Source organism: Pleurodeles waltl, chromosome 1_1, assembly GCF_031143425.1.
Source record: "Pleurodeles waltl isolate 20211129_DDA chromosome 1_1, aPleWal1.hap1.20221129, whole genome shotgun sequence".
In the NCBI taxonomy this organism is placed as follows: domain Eukaryota; kingdom Metazoa; phylum Chordata; class Amphibia; order Caudata; family Salamandridae; genus Pleurodeles; species Pleurodeles waltl.
The window spans coordinates 728,001,310-728,024,717 of NC_090436.1; the positions used below are offsets into that span (position 1 = coordinate 728,001,310).

Sequence of the window (23,408 nt, forward strand, 5' to 3'; positions counted from 1 at the left end):
GTGGTTTTTCAAAAATATTTTTTTGGCAGGAATGTTAATTGTTTTGCAGTTGTTTTTGCCTTTTTTAAGTGGGCTTCTCTCTGGCAGACATAGTAGCTTTGTAACTGAAATTACCCTTCCAGTGATCTTAGTAATGAATCAAACAACTATTTTTGAAAGCAGTTGTCATACTTCCGGTGATGTCTCTTGACCTCTGGGAGACTGACAAGCATGCAGACACCAGGCCTGGTCTGTCAGCAGCACTTAGAGTATCCTACAGAGCACTCTCGTCCTTTGTCAATGGAGCTGCTTGTAATTGGAACAAAGGTGGGTAGTTTGAGTCCCACTTATATTCTCCATTTCCAGACTGGTATAGTGATCCACTTTCTAAGGTTCTGGAACTAGTTTGAAGCAGTTCTTTCAAAAGCCTTTTTTCTGTGCAGACATCGTCTTTGCACACAGTGATGGCTGTTAAATCAGTTAGTGATGATGATGATGATGCTTTTAAGCAGAAGTAGCTAAAATATGAGCAAAATAAGGTGTAAAGATTCTGCACCTGGCTGACATCAGCCCTCCCAAAGTAGCAGTCGGGGGAAGACCAATGGGATCACTCTGCCTAGAAAGCCCCTTCCCCTACACATCATTAAGAACAGAATCTGCTGACTCATCACCTCTCCTCTGCCATTAACTGCTGGTAGTGCTCAGGAAAATGGAATCGAGTCCCTTGCTAACTGCTCCTATTAGAGATTCTAATGGCAACCATGTCTCCATCATCTTAGTTTATGCATCTCTGGCTTCACGAATACAGTCAATACATGTCCACTGTCTGTGGAGGCTGTATTGACCCTCCATCTTCTGCCATGCTAAACGAACAGCTATCCAAAATGAGTCCCGCTGGTCCCAGCACTCAAACTCTAACCTTAAGAGTATCGTCCATCATGCATACATGCACTCTTCTGCATGTCAGTGCAAGGGTCGGGATGTTATATCCGACTGGAACTTTACATCAGTGTGACCAATAGCTCTCAGTCCTATCTAGAACTGTTTAAAAAGTTTGTTTTATGACTATTAATTCTAAAAAATCTGTATGCTGCCAGCACTTTGTCAGCAACACAGGACATGGGCAGTAGTCTTATGTCATAACAGGGAACCTTTGGTCCACCCCTCCAGGTCCCAAGCCAAATTCTGGACCTTGGATTTACCAATGACAGGCCTAGATCTTGGCGCACATGCTTGATTAGTTTGCTAGTTGGACCAACAATAAATCAGAATGAGTTTAACATACAGTTATGTCAATTACAACAATGAGTACCTGCCCATACACCATGCAGGAGACATTTCTGCCCCAGCAAAACTTGAAGTTTTGTATACTGAGATAGAATGAAAGCCCTTATAAGTAATTTTAAATAATTACTTTGAATTGGGTGTTCCTTGAAAACCTCGATTATATATTGTGCTTTTAAAGTTTTAAAGTGATCACAGATATTATTTCACATTTATGGCTAAGTGTAGTTGCTAATTGTTTCTCTTTTTGTTTTTCATAAAGTCACTGTATCATCACTTAAGTAGTTGTGTGAATATAATGCCTGCATCCATGGTTGTTCCTAAGTGCAAGCACATGGGTTCTGTTTACTGTGCTATTTTAGTTGGTAACTGTTAACATATAAAGTGAGCTAGGACACCATTTTGGTGCATACACATTTGTTTTTCAAGGTATCAAAATGATCTGTAGAAGAGAGCAACTTTTTGCCACTATTAAAACATAGGTATCTCAAAAAAGAAATTTCTTTAAAAAAAGATGAGTGAGGGGAAATCACGAAGGCACCTGAGATTGCGGCGGTCTGGAGGTGGTAGTGGTTCTAGTCCACCAATGCAGCACTGCAGGCAGCGCTGCCCTGGGGATTACGAGCCCCTTCTCCGCCACCAGTTTTATGGTGGTACCACTGCCATGAAAATGCTGGTGGAGAACGATTGCAAGGGGACCCAGGGGGTGTGGGAGTGGCCTGCACTGCCCATGCACTTTGCATGAGCAGTGCAGGGCCCCCTCTGGCCAGCAGCATTGCAGTTTTCACTGTCTGTCTGGTGGTGCACCCTGCAGGCTACAGCATTGCCGCTGGCTCGATTACAAGCCAGGGACAATGCTTTAGCCTGTTTCCCGCTAGGCCAGCGGGCAGTAACTCGGGTTTCCGCCCACTAACCTAGCAGGAAACGCTTAATGGGGCTGGTGGGGCGGTAGCCTATGTGGCGGCACCCTCCCCATCGAAAGTTCGGCAGCCGGTAAAACCTGTCTGCCGAACTCAGAATGACTTCCAATTGTTGTTCTAATGTTTACTGATTTTATTATGCTCAAGTTGTCAGTTGTAGCTGGGTGAAATGCAATTGAAATTGATTCCAAAACTTCAGGCAGATAAGTTGTGTAACTTAGCTGCCTTTATAATGGTTCCACTGAGTGTTTACTAAATAGCCTGTTACTATTAATGTTTATTTGTTTATGGTTACAAAACACAGTAGTATGTTCTTAACCTGTATGTGCTTAGAGTTCAGTACTTAAAAACATAGTCTTTTTTAAAGCTTTTATTTACCTCCTTTGATTTGAATTTATCTTGTAAATAAAATGCAAGACCTTGTCCTTCATCAAGTAAGTTTGTATTTACATACAGACTCTCATCATTGAAAGACTTTATAGCTATGTGAATAGCAATAAATGTTTGAATGAATAGTTGTCCAGTTGTATCATACTTTCATTTATGTGGATGGTGTCCACAGTAGGTAGAATTTATTGTTCTGGAAAGTATCCAAAATTTAGTTTCTGACTGAAATACAGACTCGTGTAAGAACTTTGGAACGTTTATTGTGTAAAGGGTTTTTTCTTTGTCTGGGATTGCCTTAAGTACTATATTGAGATGTTTTTTGAATGTGTTAAATTTATACCACTGTAACTGGATTCTAATAAGCTGTTTGACTAAAACGAAGGCATATAGTTGATCTGACACCTATTTATCGTAATACATTTAAGACTGTTCTGACACCATTAGACCTTTAGTGAGTTTAGAAGTGCATTTTACGAATTGTAGCGGTTTTACTTCTTTTAGTGTTTTGCAGAGGCATGCCCCTTAGAAACCACTCTTTCATTTTCCCTTAACGCCATCATTTTTGAGTATTCATTCCCTATTTTCCCACAACTTCCCCTAGACTTTCCCACATTTACGACAAAATAATATACTTACGTGTGCAGAGATTGCAGCCACCCGGACGGGTGGTAGAGATCTCTGCACAGAAAACATAGGACAATTGAAGGTGAAGATCTCTATCTGTTTGTGAATTACATTCACTAGTAAGTAAGCACCACTACTAATTTACGTAGTACAAAGTCCACTTGGTGAATTGGCCATAGGATTATTTTTAATACATGTATTTATCGGCACAGAATTAGAGTGAGCCCCCAGAAAAACTAAATACATCAATATCTATGCCAACATGCACATCATTAAAACTTTTTTATGAGGTCGAAAACAATAGTTTATGTTTACAGTGAGAATTAAATAAATAGTTTTCACTGTGAGATTTGTATGTGACAAACATGACATACTGCTACACCACGGACCAGACCACAGGACCCTCAGCTGATGAGGCGACCCATCACAACCCTGACCCATCTCATTTTAAATACTGTTTGTTTCTTTTCTGATGTAAGCAATAAACCTCCGCTTTGAAAACCTCAACTACAAAAGGAAACAAAACACTAAGTAACATTCTATGGCCTTGTTGAACTGATTTGCATTTGAAAAGATGATATGAATGTAGTTGAAATTTAGAGTGTTTCAAATTCTAGAAGCATTTCAGCTGATGTTAACTTAGGTCACGCCTTGATTCCATAGTACTAATGTCTGTTAACATTATATGTATTATGTAATAATTGGGGTAAGAACATACTTATTAGGACAAAATTAGTACCTCTATTTTTTTCAGACTCCCTCATATTTTCAGCATTGAGAAAGCAAAAGGCTTTACAAACGTAGAGCCCCTTTATTCTTCATCGCTAGGGCAGGGTAATACAGCCACCAAGTTTTAACTCATTTACTTATACCAAAGTTAGTAATTTAAAAAAAAGGCATTTTGTGATATATAAAGTAAAAGTGTATGTTGAGTAATGATTTTTATTTTTGTTAGTTATTTGGTGTGAAAATGATACTCCTACATTTTTCTGAGCCGAATTAGAAATAAGTAGGTATTTGACACTGCAGCTGTACAACTGGCAACATAAATATTCCATATGAGATAAGGCAACCGAAAGTATTCCATATTAAAAAAAACGTATTCTAGAGTCCGACCATGAGATTGTCATCTAGATATTAATAAATGAATGATAAGTGGCAATGGATGGCCTACGATACCAATTGATATAGTTGATTTATTTATTCTTTTTCTTTGAGATGGTCCCTCTCAGTTGAAACTGTTTGATTTATACAGTACTGCAGCAGTAATCTTGGTAGATGTGAAATAACAGTTCAGGGAATGCAGGGAAAAGTGAATATGTATATGAAATAACCATTTCTATTTACGATTTAAAAACTGTCCACTTGTGTAAATGAAGAATAAGGAAGGCGTAGGGCTCCCTATGTTACCACTCCATTTAATTTGAGATGGAATAGATGAAGGTTAATTCGGGCAGAGCTAATAAAAGTAGTATTAGTGCTTCTGTCCTGTTTCAGTGATTGTTTTCCACTATCAGAGCCGTAATTTGAGAACTTACATTTCCACTGCAGTTATTATAACCTTTTGACAATAATGCTCAATGACCCACCTCTTCTGTTTGGCTCATGACGTTGATTAGCTATCTTGTATCTTTGCAACGTGTTTAGAAACATTACATTCCAAAATTAACATCTGTTTTACATAGAATGCAACAGCTCTTCATAATCTGCACTGGCCTCTGACAGCCTTAAGTGAAATAGAGAGCTTGAAGTATAGAGTTCTGCAGTGTTCTAGTAATCGTTTCCCGTTACATGCAACTTGAGAATTGGGATTTGCACTACATCTACACTTTCATATGGCACTTTGATAGCGGGCTTGATTTGTTTTATCCAGGAGAGCTGTCAGGTAAACAAATGTATTTCAGATGCACTTGCATAAAGTAAGAACTTATCTGACTGGCATCATACACAAGTCTTTTTGCAAGGTGATTGTAGTAGTGCTATGGGAAAATTCAGAGATAGCTGTTAAAGTTGCAACCCAATAGTAGTCTGCCTACCCTGCCCAAATGGCAACATTGTAATCTTTGTTGAAGTAGGCATGATGGGGGTGCAGGAAGGATATTTTTGTTTTTCAAAAATGTTGTGAGGTCTGCTTCAACATACCATTATATAATTAAGCTATACAGTCATCCATGAAACCTAATTTACTTCTTTGAGTGGTCTAGTAAAGGCCATGTGATTTTTTTTTTTTTTTTTTTTTTTTTTTTTTTCCCCATGATTTCACTTTTGTTTTTAGGAAATAACATTTGTTTTTCAAACTTTCTTTTGGATAAGATGGTGACAACTTAATTCTCTGAAACTTCACCCAAAATGTAATAGGCGTCCGCTCCAAGTACCTTGATCCGTATAATGCATTAGTAAGGAGACTGCTTTGTTGCCCATGTGCAACTGCCAGTATTCAACAGACTTATAAGGAATATGAGCATCTGATGACTGCTGCCGAGAAAAGTTAATGTTACGAGGCCTGAAGCAATTTTCAACTATGCTAACTTTTCCCAGTTAAAAATGTGAATGTGCCTTGTTGCCACACAAATGTGTAAATACAAAATGCCTACTTGGACTACTTTTCATTTTATTTAGTTTTGTTGGCTTTTGAAATGAAACTTGAATCCTTTAGGGAGTGGTCCCAAGCGCTACAGGATAAAGCCACAGCTGGAGTGTCCCTAATGGTCCTCTGTTGCTCTACAACTCATTCCAAGCCTTTGGGTTGAGTAAATGAGGGATATACTCCCAATTAACACTTCTAGATTTCTTTCCTCCTCAACCCCTCCATTACTCCAGTCAATCTAACTAAAAAACTCTCATATCCGCGGCTTAAATAAACTCATAATAATACTAAAACTGTACTCCTATTTCCCAATACTAATCAATCACTAATTCTTGTTGGGTTCCAGAGTAGCATGCCACTCACCGAAAAGCGCTTTGACGCCTCGTCAGGGGTAGTAAGCGCTATATAAATACTATTACAATACAATACAAGTACCACATCACTACAATATCCGCTGACTTGGGGTATCAAGTGAAGGAAAAAATATTACAAATACTGGGCACCATCCTGAGTTGTCCCTCTCTTCTCTGAGCACCGCACAGGCTTCCTGGTCACAATTGTGGGGTGTTTCAACAGATCTAATGGCTGCTCTAAGGCAAACCAAACTATGCCTCTGCATGCAGATTAGTTTAATTCGTCACGTTGTGTCAGGTTGAATTGGCTGAAACAAAGACTTTTTTTTTTTTTTTTTTAAAGACTGACTTTGAAGTCCGTTGCTTTCTACACGACAGTGATAGCAGATTTGAAGCAACAGAGATTTTTTGTTAGTTTTGGTGTTCTGCCTCATGCCAGGTTTAAATCTGCAGTTTGCATCAGCTTCACAATATATTGCAAGTTCAACTGGGGGTCTCTCTACCCACATTTCTTCATAACTTACATTAAAAAGGACTGGTTTTTCACGTTCTTTGGGTTCACTGCCCAGATAGGTCTTATATGTGTAAAAACAATATCCACTGAAATGGGTTGTTACACTGGTTAGCCTACCTAGGTTTTGGATGAACATGAGTTGGCCACAATGCAGTGGTGTAACATAAAACTATGCCCCCCCTGTAGAATGCAAAGAGGGCCCCTCCCATATTTCACAGCCACTCATTGACCTTGGGTGGAACAGGGTTTGGGGGCCCCTGAAGGGTTGGGGGCCACCTGCACCTCAGGAGCTGCAGAGGCTGCTGGAATGCGAAATGGTAATACAGTTGGCTATTAATGGTAACTTTCCTTTGATACGCAACTTATACCACACTTCTGCCTTTTTTAGCACTGTTAATAACATGTTGCTATTACCCAATTTAATGGTACTCAAAATACCTATTGTCAAAGGATGGAAGAATGAGTTGGCTTTGCTACGTTTCAAACCCATTAATACGTCCCACCCAGTTTCAGTGGAAAGCATTAATTAACTGAACCATTTTGCGGGAAATGGGGGCATTACCAAGACTGACACCGAACTGGATGTACAACCTGGCCTTTGCCTTAAAAAAACTAACTGCCTCACTATACATGTGCCTAAACTACGCCCCCTCCACAAACAGTATTGCAATCCTGTCCTCTTGCTTTTCTTGTTGCAATAGCTATTTTAAAACTCCTTTCAAGAAGCTATTACTGTGCGACTATAACAACTCTAATTCCTGCGGAACATGCACAAAGTGCATGTCCTCACTCCCCTAAACATGGTTTGATTGGCATATACCCGACTGGCATATTTAATTTAGATGTAACTCCCTTGTGGAGTGGTATACCATATACCCAGGGCCTATAAATTAAATGCTACCAGTGGGCCTGCAGCACTTATTGTGCCACCCACTTAAGTGGCACCTTAAAACTTGTCCGAAGCCTTCCATTGCAGCCTAAAGGCAGTGTCCCACTGCCATGTCGACTTGGCATTTAAAACCCCCTGCCAAGCCTTAAACTCCCCTTTTGTAACACATATAAAGCACCCCTAAGATAGGCCGTAATTAGGTCATAGGGCATGGTGTTGTGTATTTAAAAGGTAGGACATGTACTTTTTAGTTTTACATTTCCTAGTAGTGAAAAACTCCCAAATGTGTTTTCTCACTACTGATGCCTACCCCTCCCATAGGGTAACATTGGGGATTCCTTATTAAAATTATTAAGTTGTTATTCCTAAACCAGAGGTGGTAGATATGTCATGTTTGGTACCTATGAACTTGATAAACCTTCTTTAAAGGCAAAGTTGGATTTACCATCACAAGTTTGAAAATGGCAATTTTTAAAGTTGGCATTTTCCTGCCCTTAGCCCTCTGTGGCTGTAACCTGCCTTAGGTCACATTACTGGGAGTAACGGACAGTTGGGACTTTGTGAATTGTGAATTAATACAGTGGCAAGATGCAGCTGGTGTCCATTGGCCCTCAGAGGTCTGCGGGGGCGTCTGGATGGCTGGCAGAGACACAGGTAGGGACATTTAGGCTGTGGGTGAAAATAACACCTGCATACCTTCCTGGAGAGCTGTACCCCTGCCGATCCTCATCACGTCCTGCTGCACTTGAGGTCGATCAGTTAACCAACCAGTTCTGTAGCAGTGATTGAGTCTGGTTTGGCCACAAAGCTAGTGGACACCTTGGCAAGTAGAACAGGAAGGCAGGCGAATTCCAGATAGATTTGTTTTTTAAACTTTTGATCAACTATTGGTAGAAGTACTACGGTCTGTAAGGCAGGGCCAGGGACGTCCGCTACTACAATTGTCTTTGGCTCTATGGGTACTTTACGGCACTGCCCTGGGATTGTAGGGAGTTGGACCTCTTGCCTGGGGACCAAGATCTGTCCCAGTTGCCCAGGCCCATCTCCTAAAGGGTGCCAAGTGAGATCCCTCTTTTGGGTTGCTCGGGCATGTGTGATTAGAGGCTCAGCTGACTTGCTGGCCTGTTTTGCTCCTCTCTCTGTGAGGGAACAGGGGAGTTTGCCTTGTACAGTGTATATATGTGGGGCCTGGTGGGTAACACTCAGGCTCACAGGTAAATTAACCAGTGTGCTGAGGACCAGCGGGTGGCGAAGCATGACTTAAAATATGATCTGCGGATACGTGTTTTTGTTTTTTTTTGTATAGTTTTCTCCAAACACTTTCGGCTTATGTAAATATTGACATTGATTGAACAAAATGGTGTGAATACTGTTTGTTGTAATAAATACGGCCTGAGAACTGTTTCTCAAAATGCAAAAAATCTGACAGCCTCAGGTCAGTTTTGTCAATTCTTGTATTCCTTTGTTGTGGGAACACTCAGGGGCGGGCCTGGGGGAGGGGTTTTCATAAGCTTCTCATATATGCCAGGCAATGTGTGTGGTCCCCTACCTGTAAAGCCAGAAAATGAAAAGCAAGTAAATGTGTGTTACAAACCACAAAGCCAATGACGAGCAACAGGCAGACGGCATTCCTAAGTCAGCTTTCTGAATGTCCCCAAGATGTCTTTAGCAAACCAGACTGCCTTTGCTGGTAGGCTTGCTAGGCTATTACCTAAACATTAAGTACTAAAAGAAGTTGCTGTTATAACCTGCCCATTTGCCTTATTTTATGATTACATGTAAGGGATCCAAGTTCGTAACATACTCCTTATTCTAAATGTTCAGACCTTGCCACTGATTATAAAGTATAATAATGGTATTTTACATCAGTCTTGTAGTTTAATCACACTTTTCATATCTGTGCCTGTGATCTTTTGCCACTTTCAGATTTAAATTGAGATGGACTCTAAGAGAAGCATAAAATAAAAACAAAGTGGCTGGTATTAAATGCCTGCACATCAATGGAGCTTTGCTATCTTTGATTATGTGTTTATTTATTTTTTATTTTTTTCTCTTCTTCTTTTACAGCACATACAGGTACACAAAGGTTACACCAACCTGGCATAATGAACGTTGATTGGAAGGAAATATCTCCTGTTTATCGATTAGAAAGAGATGGCCTAGTTTTGAAATTACAAGTTTATTAAGTAGGGCCATGTAGCAAAGTACCATCTTCCTTGGCATGTTACCCCCATTTTTCACATGTATGTTTTTGCCTGTCTCACTGGGATCCTGCTGGTCAGGACCCCAGTGCTCATAATGTATGGTCTAATGGGTATGCCTGTGCACTGCTTAACTGTGTCACTGAGGCTCTGCTAACCAGAACCTCAGTGCTTATGCTCTCTCTGCTTTTAAATTTGTCACTGTAGGCCAGTGACTTCATTTACCAATTTCAATTGGCACACTGGACCCCCCTTATAAGTCCCTAGTATATGGCACTTAGGTACCCAGGGCATTGGGGTTCCAGGAGATCCATATGGGCTGCAGCATTTCTTTTGCCACCCATAGGGAGCTCAGACAAACCCTTACACAGGACTGCCATTGCGGCCTGCGTGAAATAACGCACACTTTGTCACAGCCATTTTCACTGCACTTAAGTAACTTATAAGTCACCTATATGTCTAACCTTCACTTGCTGAAGATTAGGTGCAAAGTTACTAAGTGTGAAGGCACCCTTGCACTAGCAGAGGTGCCCCCACATAGTTCAGGGCCATTTCCCCAGACTTTGAGAGTGCGGGGACGCCATTACACGCGTGCACTACATATAGGTCAGTACCTATATGTAGCTTCACAATGGTAACTCCGAATATGGTCATGTGACATGTCTAAGATCATGGAATTGTCCCCCCATTCCAAATCTAGTATTGGGGAGCCAATTCCATGCATCCTGGGTGCTCCACCATGGACCCCCAGTATTGCCAAACCAACTCTCTGAGGCTTGCACTGCAGCTATATCTGCTGCCACCTCACAGACAGGGTTCTGCCCTCCTGGGGTCTGGGCAGCTCAGTCCCAAGAAGGCAGAACAAAGTATTTCCCCTGAGAGCAGGGTGTTACTCCCTCTCCCTTTGGAAATAGGTGTTACAGGCTGGGGAGGGGTAGCCTCCTCCAGCCTCTGGGAATGCCCAGATGGTGCCCTCCTTGCATAAACCAGTCTACATCGGTTCAGGCATCCCTTCTCCCCTGCTCTGGTACAAAACTGGACAAAGGATAGGGGAGTGATCACTCACATGTCCATCACCACCCCAGAGGTGGTGCCCAGAGCTCCTCCAGTGTGTTCCAGGCTTCAGCCGTCTTGCTTTGCAATGTGTGGGGGCACTCTGGAGGGCTCTGAGTGGCCGGTGTCAGCAGGCGATGTCAGTGACCCCTTCTGATAGGTCCATACCTGATAAGGTAGCCAATCCCAAACTCAGGGCTATTTAGGGGCTCTCCTGTGGGTTCTCTTCAGATTCTGCTTGCAAGTTTCCTCCAGGAATCCTTTGCAACAACTTCACTCTTCTGACCTGGGATCAACCGCAGCCTGCTCCAGGACACGCTGTCACTGCAACAAAGTGTCTACAAGAGACACTTTTCTTCAGCAACCTCATCTCCAAGCCAGCAACTGCAACAGTTTCCACGGTGTGCATGCTCTGTGGACTCCCTGTCCTCATCCTGCACCAGAAGGACCGAATAAATCTCCCGTGGAGTGACGGAGTCACTCCCCTGCTCCAAGCAGTCACCTTCCCAAGGCGACGTCCGGTACCCTGGGACTCCTCTCATAGGGACGAGCATGCTCCTAAGGACACAGAGGGTGGACATCATCGACATAGGCTGTCCTGAGTTCCTGCTGACGCAATTTGGAGGAGGTAAAACTTTGCCTTCCCTGAGTGCGACCGTACCACTGTGTACTGAGTCTTCCTTGCCTCCTGAGGCCTCTGTGCACTTTTTGCAAAATTCCTTCATGCACAGCCTGGCCCAGATCCCCAGCACTCCATCCTGCGACACTCAACTCGCTGAGTTGTTCTCTGGCGGCGTGGGACCTTCTTTTGTTGTGCTGCATCAACTGCATTCTGGACCTCCTTTGAACCTGGACCCTGTGACTCCTTGGGGTGCTGGCTGGTATACTGATGACTCTCCAAAGTGCTCAGAGCCCCCTCTTCCTCCTCACACAGAGTTGAGGCCCCCAGTTCACTCCTGGGTCCATCCAGTGCCATTTTGACGCAGAACGCACCTTTGTCGTAGCTAAGGCTTGTTGGCGCCTTCCAACTCAAAATCTTGTCTGCAACGATCCTCACGCCATGAGACATCTTTTGCATCCCGCAGGAACCCCCTGGCATCTTCCTAGGGTGCATTTCCACAGTCTTCGACCAACCAGGGACTCTTCTTTTGCACCCTCTTCTGGGTTGGCAGGGGTTCCTGTCCTTCCTGCAACTTCTTTTGACTTCCGGACTTGGTCCCCTTCCTTTTCAGGTCCAATAATTCAGCAGTTGTTCTTTGCAGACTTGGTTGGCTGCTGAAAAATCCCTAAAACTAGGTGTAGTGTGTCCTAAGGAAACTTGCAGTACTTTACTCATGCTTTTCTGGGCTCTGGGAGGGGGTAATTTACTTACCTTTACTGTACTCTTACTCTCCCAACAATTCTGCACACACTACACTTGGCCAAGGGGGAATTCGTGATTTGCATTCCACTTTCTTAGTATATGGTTTGTGTTGCCCCTAGACCTATTTTCTCCCATTGCATTCTGTAGGATTTCCTACTGTTTGCACTGCTCTGTTACTATTTACTTGTCTAATTTTGGTGTCTAGTGTATATATTGTGTACAATACCTCCAGAAGGAGTATTGTCTATGATATTTTTGGTACTGCCACCTAAATAAATACCTTTATTTTTGGTAACACAGAGTATTGTCTTTACTTGTATATAAGTACTGTGTAACTATAAGTGGCATTGCATGAGCTTTGCATGTCTCCTAGTTCAGCCTAAGCTGCTCTGCTATAGCTACCTCTATCAGCCTAAGCTGCTAGAACACTACTACTTCACTAATAAGAGATAACTGGAACTGGTATAAGGTGCAAGTACCCAAGGTACCCACTACAAACCCGGCCAGCCTCCTACAGGCCACTGATCCCGCTTAGTACAGGAGCATCTCCTCTTACTTGCCACCCCATCTTAAAATGATTTTAACCATAAAGTACATGAAAGAAAGAAAAATAAATTGTCAAAGCCAATAGCTCTGCAGATACACGTTAAAAACGAGATTTACTGGTTTTGGTAATGGTTGTTTGCTTCAGTAGTGCTGGTGTATATATATTTTTTTTAATCTTTTCTGTTTTCCAACCATTGGAATTCTTATTGTACTTTAAATGTGAAAATCCTTAAACTGGGTCCTTGAAGAGTGTGCAGCTACTGCATTATTTCCGTCTTCAGCTTATGTGGTCTCTCCCCACTCCCTTCCACCAGAGGACAGTGTAGAGCAACGGTACTCAAAGTACGGCCCGCGGGCCGCCAGCGGCCCCACGGACCTAGCTTGGCGGCCCGCGAGACGCACACCAAACGCCACATCATAATGGCAGCAGTATGTAAACATAGAAGAGGGCTGCGGGAGCATGCTCCCGCGGCCCTCCTCTATGTTTACATACGGCGGCCATTGTTTATGGCGTTGCCCTGACGATCCTGGAAGCCAAAGCCCCATAAAAGTCAGCGCTTGCAGCTAACTTTTATGGGGCTTTGGTCGTCTGCTTCCTGTCACCGGCTCCACGTCTGCTGCCCGCCTGCCTGCCTGCTGTTCCACATTTGTGGCATCTTTACAGTGCTTTGAGTCAGGTAAGGCTCTTTGGTTATTTATTTATTTGTTTTTAATGTAGTGTGTGTTACTGGGGTAGGAGTGAGAGCAGATTGCGCTGTGTGTGTGCGCTGTGTGTGTGTGTTACTGGGGTAGGGGTGAGAGCAGATGGCGCTGTGTGTGCGCGCGCTGTGTGTGTTACTGGGGTAGGGGTGAGAGCAGATGGCGCTGTATGTGTGCGCGCTGTGTGTGTTACTGGGGTAGGGGTGAGAGCAGATGGCGCTGTGTGTGTGCGCGCTGTGTGTTACTGGGGTAGGGGTGAGAGCAGATGGCGCTGTGTGTGTGCGCTGTGTGTGTGTGTTACTGGGGTGGGGTGAGAGCAGATGGCGCTGTGTGCAGATGGCGCAGTGTGTGTTACTGGGGTAGGGGTGAGAGCAGATGGCGCTGTGTGTGTTACTGGGGTAGGGGTGAGAGCAGATGGCGCTGTGTGTGTTACTGGGGTAGGGGTGGGAGCAGATGGCGCTGTGTGCAGATGGCGCTGTGTGCAGATGGCGCTGTGTGCAGATGGCGCAGTGTGTGTTACTGGGGTAGGGGTGAGAGCAGATGGCGCTGTGTGCAGATGGCGCAGTGTGTGTTACTGGGGTAGGGGTGAGAGCAGATGGCGCTGTGTGCAGATGGTGCAGTGTGTGTTACTGGGGTAGGGGTGAGAGCAGATGGCGCTGTGTGTGTTACTGGGGTAGGGGTGAGAGCAGATGGCGCTGTGTGCAGATGGTGCTGTGTGTGTTACTGGGGTAGGGGTGGGAGCAGATGGCGCAGTGTGTGTTACTGGGGTAGGGGTGAGAGCAGATGGCGCTGTGTGCAGATGGCGCAGTGTGTGTTACTGGGGTAGGAGTGAGAGCAGATGGCGCTGTGTGCAGATGGTGCAGTGTGTGTTACTGGGGTAGGGGTGAGAGCAGATGGCGCTGTGTGTTACTGGGGTAGGGGTGAGAGCAGATGGCGCTGTGTGCAGATGGCGCTGTGTGTGTTACTGGGGTAGGGGTGGGAGCAGATGGCGCTGTGTGCAGATGGCGCAGTGTGTGTTACTGGGGTAGGGGTGAGAGCAGATGGCGCTGTGTGTGTTACTGGGGTAGGGGTGAGAGCAGATGGCGCTGTGTGTGTTACTGGGGTAGGGGTGGGAGCAGATGGCGCAGTGTGTGTTACTGGGGTAGGGGTGAGAGCAGATGGCGCTGTGTGTTTTACTGGGGTAGGGGTGAGAGCAGATGGCGCTGTGTGTGTGCGCGCTGTGTGTTACTGGGGTAGGGGTGAGAGCAGATGGCGCTGTATGTGTGCGCGCTGTGTGTGTTACTGGGGCAGGGGTGAGAGCAGATGGCGCTGTATGTGTGCGCGCTGTGTGTTTTACTGGGGTAGGGGCATTGTTTTGAAAAAGGGGGTGGGGTGTTTTTTTTCCCCCTCTAAGCCCCGCCCCCGCTGTCACTTCAGTGCGGCCCTCGGCCGCAAACCATACTGCAATTTTGGCCCCCGAGAAAAAGTTTGTGAGTACCCATGGTGTAGAGCAACTCCACTGTATATGAGGTTAAGAAAAAGAATCACCCCCTACAACATGCTGTCATATGTTTGATCCCTCAGTTCTAGCAGTGTCAAATGGTATATTAAACTGATTATAGTGATACTGTCGAACGTGGTGAATCACTCCTTTGCATGGCTTTCAGATATTGCAGGAACCGTGTTCCCCGGAACAGTGTAACTAACTTGGGAACAGAGCCAGCAATTTCATTAGAATTGGAGTGGCCTCTGTAATCAGTGGTACCCAACACCATTGTTCTTAATTGGGTAGCAAAGGTTAATTTTGGGCAAACCAGGACTGTAAAGCTTTCTATGATCTCTCCCGTCTTTAGATGTAAGACTCGGCCAATACTGCTGAATAAGCAGACTCTTGCTGTGGCCCTCTTAAACCATTTAGGCCACATAATTCTAGCTATAAATCACTCAAAACTGTTATATCTGGTTATGATGGTATTTTTGTGTCACACCTTTAATTTTCTTGGGTTGAGAGTTGTAATTGAAGCAGTACTCATACCTACTTCTAAAGTGTGCGAACTAGCAGTGAGGAACAATGTGCAGTGTCGTCAAGATGGGAAGTGGGAGGGAGGGACAATAAATATTTTAGAATAGTCTATAATTTATGGTGTGCATATCACAGAAATCGTAATTGCTGCACTTAGGTTTTCACCTGTTCGTGTTCCTGGTGTTATTTCCAATGGTCTGCGGTTATGAAGGTTTGTGTTATGCACCCAGTGCGAGCTAGGAACCACATCTGCTGGAGCTCACTACCCTTTTGCAACATGGTTTATGCTGATACTTCATCTTATGCACCCATTTTTATATTCTTTCTTGCCTTTTATAATTTTCTACTTCGATGTTTTTTTAAAAATTGTGCTATAGCTTGTATTACCTTTAAATCCAAACTCTTGCTTTTTATAAGAAGCATGATAGATTACTGCGTTTCTGACTTACTGAATTATAAATTGTTTATTATGTTGGTTACCATTTAGAAAAAAATCAAGTGTATACTTGGTAAGTGTCTCACAGTTGTGCACTTGCACACACAGCCTAAAATTAGGCCTCGTGCTGTGAATATTCAAACCGAACAAACCTGGTGAAAGGTTTTCGGTAGATGACTGACCTACACAAAGGAAAGGTTGAGATCAAGCTCCAGGGCAGCAGGAATGTCCTAAAAACATACCTGTTTAGTATGCTTACAATTAGTCAGCTTGAACATTGTATTAAGGAAGCACAATCTAGGCATTTAACCATTTGACCCTTCTACCACATATAAGAATCTCAGGCTGGACTTCCAAAAAATCACCCTTGTGGTTGCTTGTATTAAAAAAAAAAAAAAAAATCCCTTCACACTCTGGTTGAAATGCGTGACTGGAGCAATCTTCTGGCATGGCCTGGCCCACTGTCCTTTTCCCATATGGCTTGTCATAGAATGTTGCCACTTAATGTGGATAAAGAAATGACTCATTAGTAAGGTGAAGCCCTTTAAGTGAAGAATCAATTAAATCGTGTGTCTGCAGGGCCAGACTGGATAGACTATGTGGCATCATTGCATTGTCACTCGGCGAGTGCCCCTTAAGTAAGGCAGGAGGCCCGTAAACTAATTTATATTTCCCAGGCTGCGTCTATTTCAGTACAGGGGCTCGGTGCAGTCAGAGGCTCGAAAAGTGATATGTATATTGAAGTGGGTCTGCTGAGGCTCTGCATTTCATCATTTTAAGGTGAATACAAGTGAATTTGATTTAGTTGGGCAGGACGATCGCATTTTAAGTTCCAAAAGACAAATCACCTTTTGTCGTGCAGTATATAACCACGCATGTTACTATTTGAGAGCCTTTATTGCTGCATCATTTTTGGCTATTCCCTTTAGGAAACGAAGATTCACCTCTACACCAAAGTTGCCTGATGTCCCTTTCATCGGCTTACAGTGCAGAGGAGCCCTCGGTGGCAGAGACGCCTTGGAGTACTTCCGGCCCACATTATATCCACCAAAAAACATGGTCTGGAAACCTCTGGATAGATGAGGCACGAGATGGCCTTTGAACCCCGAACAACCTCTTCTCGCACATAAATTAATCTAATGACTTAATTGAACATTCCCTGGCAGTGAAATATTTGCGGAAAGTCTAATTGCAGGGTGGTGCAAATGCGACCATCAATCTTGTTGCACAGTACTTGAGCGCTCCAGTCGTTGCATTAGGAGGATGCTAAGAAGTTTGAGGTTTGAAAATATATATAAGAGAATGTTAGGACTTTACCACTCTGCACATTAATATAGCATGGCATGCAGGAGATTTTTGTAGATTAATGGATAATTGAAATGTATTCCTAAAAAGAGGGACAGATAATGTAAATAGAATTGGCGAAACGGATGCAGGTTTTACATTTAAGAACGTTAAGGGTCTGGAAACTATTTGCATAATAGTGTGATGACCATTCAATGTTCGTCTGCAATGCAACTATTTTTGGTCTAGCTGGGTCCTAGACACGTGACCAGTGTCAGCGCGTTGAAGAGCGTTTCGCAGATAGGGCAGTGAGAATGAAGGAAGCGGAGAGCTGCATCTCCATGGCAATGCCTCGTGTAGGTGGAAGGAAGAGCTAACCGCAGGCTGATTTGTATGTGAGAAGTGTTTCTTGCCTCAGATCAGCAGCCCTTCACAGTGAGCATCACGGTCCCTCGCGTTGAGCTATCTTCGTGTTGATGAGGTGTGTACTGCTGCTGCCGCCTGTTTGCTGCTTTTTATTTTTCTGTCTGGCACTGTTTCAAAGATGGGGTTTATGTTACCGATCTTGCTTGCATTCTGACTTTTTTCCATTCTGTACATTAATTTGCACCTGCCCGCGGCCTGATTTTAAGGGCATTAGCACGGACACAAATCAATGTCGCGGGTGCGCTCGCTCGCGGTCTCTCTCTCTCTCTCTTTCTCTCGATCTCTCGATCTCTCTCTTTCTCTCTCTCTCTCTCTCTCTCTCTCTCTCTCTCTCTCTCTCTGTCTCACAACACATGGTTCTATTCAGCAATGTCGCAGGCAGGCAGATCCGTTTATTGTTTCTCCCCTCCCCCCATTTATTTATTTTTTTACTTTGCGATTAGACGTGCGGTTCTGGTGAGAAAAAAAGGTTCAGATCACGCGTGTAGCATCAGAAATTAAAATGCAAGGTCCTTGCGATTTTTTACAGATATTAACACGCAAGATATTGTAACACAGATTACTTAATAGCAATGAAATGCAGCCTGCCGGGTGTACACATTGAACACCGCAGATGTTAACAGCAGTAACTGCTGGATAATAAGCCTATGCGCGTTTCAGGATAAATTAGAACACTGGCATTAAGGCAAGTATGTGAATAGACTAGAGGGAAGTGTTTGGGAGCGCATTTTAGGAATGGTAGATGACTTCTGTAAACTGAATGAGAAAAGCCTGGTGCTAGTAGTGCTCAATTGAAGGTACAGGTAGCCAAACGAAAACAAAGGAAAAGTGAAACCACAAAAAATGTACAGATTGAGCTTGACCATTTTGTGTTTGGCGGTAGCCAAGGCCTGTGAATGTCTAAGCTTATCTTGTCAATAACAAGTAAGGTACACGGGGAAAATTGTGTGTGTGTGTGTGTGTGTGTGTGTTAGAGGGTATAAGTGCAGGCATGTGGAACCCATGGTGTGTGGCAAGACTGTTCTAGTTGAATCCCAAAAGAAAGCACATGGGGACCAGGACCAGCACTGTGACCTGGTTCACTCGGGCACTTACTTGGCTGGGTCGAGACTACGAGAAGGGATAGAAAAATTATTTAATTTTAGGAAAATCATCTCACCTTGTTTAAGTGCTTGGGAGTTTGTTCCTCAAAGAACAACTGTAAAGGCTGCAGTTGAGACGCATGCACCTCAGTAACAGCCTTCAGTGCTGTCACTGTGCAAGTAAAATACCCTTCTGGTTTTTAAAGACAAAAAGGCATTGGTTTGATGTGACACAACTCACAAAGCAGCACATTTTATTTATGTCTGACAGTAAAATATATATTTTTTCTATTTAAAATGTTTACATTTGAGCGAGTTCTCAGCTTGCTGAATTCCTTTTAGTGTGAAAGAGTTGCATGCATTTACAACATGTGAAAATCGCATTGGATTTATTGTGTGTGTGTGCGCACTTGCTTGGTTGTGCGTGACTGGATGAAGTGTGATGGAGGTACCTGAGAATTTTAACCTAAATCAGCAAAAACTGAGGCCGGCCTGAGAGGCGCACACCATATGCAAAGAGGTGGCCTAAAAGTTGTGTGTATTGTAGCTGCAAACATATACGGTGCTGTAAGGCAGCCTATGCAAGGTTGTTGAATGAATAAGATGTTGAGACATTTTTACAGACACGAAGACACAAATCTTGAAAATAAATAAGGGCGAGCAAGTACAATGCAGAATGAAGTCACACAAAGTGACTTGATAACAGTAGCACCGCCGCAACACTTTAACAGGAGTGGCTTTGTTCACCATTCTATGACAACCTAATATTTTATGTATTTAATTAGGGTACACTGTCTAGACACCTATGCAGCAGTGTGTTAAGGCATCCCTTACTATATTTTTCTTATACCTCTTATTTGTTAGAACTAAGAATTGCACCCTGTGCAGTGTCATGTTCTACCGCCCTGTGCAAAGCTTTGTGATTCTAGCAGTCACTGCTGGGATCTCTACGGGACTTGCTTGTCTTAGCTTTAGTTCTTAACTCTACTTTTTTTAGCATTTCAAAATATTGATGTTTTACCATAACATCTTAGCTTATAGGAATTGTTTTTCTAAGGACTATCTCCACAACTGTTATCTACAGTACTGAACAAACACACATCCTGAAATCTGTATCCGAAAAAAAAAAAATATATATTGTAGAGGGGTTTAAAATGTGTGAATATTATGTAACCTTCACATACTCTGATGGTTTTTCTTTGATTGCATGTCCCCATATCAAGTAGAAAGAGAAAAAAAAAAAAAAAACACCTCAGGAGGTGACCTAGCTGCGACCAAGCTAGCTGCATGGCATTGAAGCTCTGGGGACCGTTGCCCGAATAATGCTGCCTGCAAATGCCATCCTGACACCAAATGCGCCTCTGCACCATTTCCTGAAGTGCTAAGGCACCCGAGATCAAATATGCCCACTTGGGCAGATAGAATCCTCCTAAGCCTTCTGTGAGCTGTGTTTTCGGCCACCACAGCCCTTGGAGGTCGACAGCGTACTCGACCTGCAGTGGAAAAATTGGAGGGCGGCACGCCACATCACTGGCCATCCTGGACCACACTTTCGCACCGCTTACCTGCTGCCCGAAACATGGCAACAGCTTCCTCTGCGGTGGACCTGACACCAGGGCCTACAGCAATGCTTCCTCAAGCTGGATATGCATAATCATCTGCGCTGTGGATTCTGTATCGCCTCGCCCACGCAGCGCGAAGCGGCGGGGCATAAGAAAAATATAGTGCCCCACACTAAGGTATCTGGCCGATTGTGCAATAATTCATGTAACCGAGTCAGTCTCCAAGGAGGTAACAAAGCAGCCTCAAGGCAGGACAAAAGCAAAGCTTTTACCAACACCAAGGGATTTTTGAAAGGCAGGCCAATGAACCAATGAAAGTGATGGGTCTGGTTAAGTCCACAGAATAGATTACAACATTTCAAGGTTGCTATGCTCGACCTAAAAATGCGGCCTTCGCCATGGTATGTACTACCTGGCACACTTACGCAGTGAAAAGGATGGAAAACATCATGTATTCGCCTCTCCTGCAGATGCTGTGCTCTTTTGCAAACAACACAAGCTGGGATCGGCCTCACCGGCCCGACGACACACTGCCGGATCCCCGTCCCCTTTATTGCAGGGTTCTCAAGATGCTTCTTCATCCTAGATAACTCTTTGATTTCCTCACCACCTCGTGAGATGGCGCTGATCCTATAGCTGCTATAGAAATCCTGGCAGATGTCATAACTTCATGAAATCTGTGAAGTACTCTAAACTGCCTCTTCCTGCATACATCACGCTCCTACAGACACACGTTAAAACTGGGCATGACTTCCCATGGAGCATTGCCACACCCGAGGTGTATACCACCCTGCTTACTTATTTGCGCTGTTATTGTTTGGTTTTGGAGATTGTCTGGGGGCTATGCTTACCAGTGTGGGTGGGAGGTGGAGGACAAGGTATTTGGGCAATGTTCGATAACAGAAGCTACCATTTACTCTATTTTATGATATTTCATGTTTTTTCACCATAACTAACCTGCACACATTCACTATTGCCGTTGCATTGCCACAAGGTAATGGCGCCCAGTCCTTACTCCTATCTTTCATGACTAGGAACATCAGGGCCTCAACAATACCAGGAAGGGGCAACAAGTCTTGTCCTATCGCTATAGACATGGTATCAAGCTTGTTTATTTAGTATTAATAATAATAATAATAATAATAATAATAATATTATATATGTGTGTGTATATATATGTGTGTGTATATATATATATGTGTATTTTTTTTTTATACAGGAGACGCACCTATCACCCCTCGCTGACTGATTTTACACTGGGGAACTAATTGCTAATTTGCATATTACAGTAGAGACTCATGGGTAGTGTGCATACTAATCCATAATAGTATCCCATTCGTCTGTCATAGCATTGTTTCAGACCCTGAGGGGAGATATTTTATTAGTATATGGAGAACTAGCTGGCACGGCTATACTAGTAACGTGTATGCACCCAATGTCGACTCTACGGAATTTTTTCACAACACTCCGACTCAGATTTACTGCTTTCAAACTGATCATATTCTCCTTGGTGGAGGCTTCAATATCACATGTGATCCTACACTTGACTCCACCGGCTCAGCTGGCATCACCAAGCAACACTCCTTACAAGTACTCCCAGAAACTCTTTACCTATCTGATGCTTGGCATACCCACCACCCGCACATGACAGACTATACCTTCTACTAAGCACAACATGATGTCTGGACCTGAATAGACCAGTGGTACCTCTCCCCATCCGTACTTCTGACTCCTCACCATTACTCACTACCCATGCACTTTATCTGATCATTCCCCAGTGGTGGCCGAGCTATGTGTAACATGCCAAACTCCACAGCTTTGGACTTGTTGGTTACCTGTAAATGCTTCACATGAAGAGATATTTTGCACTGAAGTTCGCGACACAATTACTGATTATTTTGAACTGAACACTGGGTCTGTTCAAAGCTATTCAACACTTTGGGAAGCATTTAAGGCATACCTTGTAGTATCAAGAATGATCTAGCCGAACAGTTCTTTCTCTGGTTGTGTGTCTTTGCACACCCGCTCAGTGCTGCTGCAGGAGTTTCAGGCTTTGGCCACCCATGAGGTAGCATACTTATGAAAATATGCCAGGGCGCGCAGACACGGAGAGGGAGAACAACCAGGGTGAACTCTTGCCCGACTCCTATGCCAGCAATCCTAGCCCTCCTATATAACTAGTCTGCTCCATGATAATGGTACCATGATCACTGAAAATAACGCTATAGTAGCTGTGTTTTGGGCATTTTATCGTCATCTTTATACATCTTGCTTTGATATACCAGAGACTTCCCTGGTGGATTATCATTCCGAAATTGTAATGGTAGGGCTTGAAAGGGGCCCGCAGCAATTTTTCGCCTCTCCCATAACGTGCAAGTAGATGTCTCAGGCCATTGATGCTCCGAGTGGCCCCTGGATCAGATGGCTTCACAGAAGATTTTTATAAGACTTATAAAGCAATCATGATTCCTCACTTGTTAAAAATGTATGCTGAATCCCTGCAACAGGGTATTCTCCCTCCCACTCTTAGGGAAGCTGTCATTACTTTACTACTAAAATTGGGTAAATCCTCTCATCTCTGTATATTTTATAGGCCTTTCTCATTGTTAAATCATGATAATAAAATATTAGCGAAGGTCATCGCAACACGCCTCGCTCTCCTAATGGATAGAATTATCTGTCCCATGCAATTGGGATTTGTCCACCACTTTTCAACTGAGATAAATCTACACACAGTGTTTGCAGTTATTAATCAAATATCCCTGGATCGTCCTGCTGCAACAGCGCTTCTGGATGCTAAAAAGTTGTTTGATTCTCTTGAATGATTCTTTCTGCATGCTACCCTAATGAAGCTAGGGATTTCAGAGACCTGATTACCCTTCTCTATACAGCCCCAATTGCACGACTGTGGTTCAGTGGCATGCTATGTGACTCTTTCTCTTTAACATGGAGCCCCCCCAATGGATATCCTCTTTCCCTAGTCCCATTCATTATTTCAATGGATCCTTTGATCTGTCATCTCCGAGAACGTCATCTGGATCAAGGCCTATGATTTCACCATGGCCCATTGTTGGCGTCCCTCTATGCAGAAGATATCTTATTATTTGTTCAGGAACCTGCTGTTAGCCTCCTCCCCCACCTGATAAGGGAGATGGTGCACTTTGGCACCTTCTCTGGCTTATCCATTAATTGAAGTAAATCAGAACTATTTCCTTTG

At 43.6% G+C, this 23,408-nt stretch overlaps 1 protein-coding gene across 5 annotated transcripts in view; it reads left to right on the top strand.

The window, feature by feature from the left end:
- CDC42SE2 (CDC42 small effector 2) overlaps window positions 1-23,408 on the top strand; it is a 301,018-nt gene that overhangs the window by 24,644 nt on the left and 252,966 nt on the right. Inside the window, exon 1 of one of the 5 annotated variants that reach the window (XM_069227331.1) lies at window positions 17,493-17,602. The exons of the other annotated variants lie outside the window; for them this stretch is intronic. The gene's annotated coding sequence lies outside the window, so the exon portion shown is untranslated. Of the gene's footprint in view, window positions 1-17,492; window positions 17,603-23,408 lie in introns of those variants that run through there. 5 annotated transcript variants of the gene reach the window in all.